Raw genomic sequence first — 2,780 nt, forward strand, 5'->3', positions numbered from 1 at the left:
AGCAGAGATGACCATTCTTTGATATAGTTTTTTTTTTTAATTGAAGTACAGTTGATTTATAATTGATTTAGATTTTAAAGGGTGTTTTGGCAATAAGATGATCCCTCTGTTTTTATTTTTTTAAATTGAAGTATGGTTGACTTACAGTGTTTCAGGTGTACAGCAAAGTGATTTAGTAATATATATATATATTCTTCAGATTCTTTTAAAAAATAAATTTATTTATTTATTTATTTTGGGCTGCGTTGGGTCTTCGTTGCCTAGTTGCAGCAAGCAGGGGCTACTCTTTGTTGCAGTGCGCAGGCTTCTCATTGCAGTGGCTTGAGGAGCATGGGCTCTAGCTGCATGGACTTCAGTAGTTGTGGCATGCAGGCCCAGTAGTTGTGGCTCTTGGGCTCTAGAGCACAGGCTCAGTAGTTGTGGCACACGGGCTTAGTTGCTCTGCGGCATGTGGGATCTTCCCAGACCAGGGATCGAACCTGTGTCCCCTGCATTGACAGACGGATTCTTAACCACTGCACCAGCAGGGAAGTCCCCAGATTCTTTTCCATTATAGGTTAGTACGAGATATTGAATACAGTTCCCTGTGCTCTACAGTAGGTCCTTGTTGTTTAAGAAGATCCCTCCTGGGAGTTCCCTGGTGGCCTAGTGGTTAGGATTTCAGGCTTTCACTGCTGGGCCCGAGTTCAATCTTGAAACCTTCTGGCTTAAGTTAGACTATGCATTTTGTTTTTGATTTTTACCAAATTGGTTTAGTAACAACAATTTGTAGGTCCAGTTTGTTCTGAAACAACACTTATGTTAATTTGTATTATTATTGATTCATTCTCCTTCAAAAAAAAAAACTAGGGAAAAAAAGGATCTTTCTGATACTTTCTTCTACTGTCTTGTCACAGTCTGAAGTTTCTACTTTTAGGCAGTTCTTTGGGTTAGATTATGAAAGGTTCTTCGTTTATTCAGGAGATACTTGTTGTACATAGATGTCCATAGTGTTCCAATCCTAACAGCCAAAAGGTGGAACCAACCCACATGTCCATCAGTGGATGATGAATAAACAAAATGTGGTGGGACCATAACGTGAGCTGTAATTCATCCGTAAAAGGAATAAAATTCTGACACACGCTGCACCGTGGACGAATCTTGAAAACATTCTGCTAAGTCAAAGAAACTAGGAGCAAAACGTTACGTAGTGTATGATTCCATTTATATGAAATATCGAGAATAGGTAAGTTCATAGAAACATAAAGGAGATTAGTGGCTGCATAGGGCTGGGGGATAGGCGGGGAAAGGGGGTGATAGCTAAAAGGATATGGGGTTTCTTTTTATGGTCATGAAAATGCTCTCAGATTGACTCTGGTGATGGCTTCACATTATCTGTGAGTATACTAAAAAGCATTGAATTGTACATTTTAAGTGGGTGAATTTTATGATATGTGTGTACATTTTTATGGGTGCTGAATTTTGTCCCCTCCAGATTTATGTGTCAAAGCCCTAACCATCAATACCTCAAAAAGTGACTATAGTAGGAGACAGGGCCTTTAGAGAGGTGATTAAATTGAAACGAAGCCATTCGGGTGGGCCGTGATCCAATCTGACTGGTGTCCTTATAAGTAGGGGACATTTGCGCACTCTGACACCAGGGATGCAGGCCCAGAGGCCAGACCATATGAGGACTCAGGGCAAGCCAAGGAGAGAGGCCTCAAAAGAAACCAGCCCTGCGGACACCTTGATCTTGGGCTTCCAGGCTGCAGAACTGTGAGGAAAAAAAAGTTTCTGTTGTTTAAGCCCCCACCCGCCCGCCCCACCCCAGTCTGTATTATTTTGGTAGGGCAACCCTAACTGACTAAAACGTGTATTATATCTCATGTTTAAAAAGACATTTGTTTGGGGCTTCCTTGGTGGCGCAGTGGTTGGGAGGCCGCCTGCCGATGCAGGGGACACGGGTTCGTGACCCGGTCTGGGAAGATCCCACATGCCGCGGAGCGGCTGGGCCCGTGAGCCGTGGCCGCTGAGCCTGCGCGTCCGGAGCCTGTGCTCCGCAACGGGAGAGGCCACAACAGTGAGAGGCCCGCGTACCACAAAAAAAAAAAAAAAAAAAAAAAGACATTTATTTGTAAAATAGGTACCTAGTGAGAAGCAGCTGCATGACACAGGGAGATCAGCTCCGTAAGTTGCGACCACCTAGAGGGGTGGGATAAGGAGGGTGGGAGGGAGACGTAAGAGGGAGGGGATATGTGGATATACATATGCATATAGCTGATTCACTTTGTTATACAGCAGGAGCTAACACAGCATTGTAAAGCAATTATACTCCAACAAAGATGTTTTAAAAAAAAAAGGACACTTGTTGGGGAATTTCCTGGCGGTCCAATGGTTAGGACTCTGCCCCTCCACGGCAGAGGGCCCGGGTTCCATCCTTGGTGGGGGAACTAAGATCCCAAAAGCAGCGCACGTGGGAAAAAGAAATTGTGGAATAGTGCTAGGTATTAGGCACTGTTCTAGGCACTCAGGATATAGCAATAAATAAAAGAGTTCCCCATAGTGGGGGCTGTGTTTCTGATTATAGTCGGGGGGGACAGTATACGGTGGGAAGGCACAGAGATGGGAGCCTGGGGGTGACTACAGAGAGGAGGCGACCACCCTGGTCCAGGGAGGGCATGATGGGGCTCTCGCGGGGTAGGGCCGTGCAGGTGGTGAGAAGTGGTCGGATTCTGTATCTGTTTAAGGAAAAGCCGACGGAGCTGCAGGATTGGGTGGCGCATCCGATGTGGCCGTGAGAA

Source organism: Phocoena phocoena, chromosome 3 (assembly GCF_963924675.1).
Source record: "Phocoena phocoena chromosome 3, mPhoPho1.1, whole genome shotgun sequence".
Taxonomy (NCBI): Eukaryota; Metazoa; Chordata; class Mammalia; order Artiodactyla; family Phocoenidae; genus Phocoena; species Phocoena phocoena.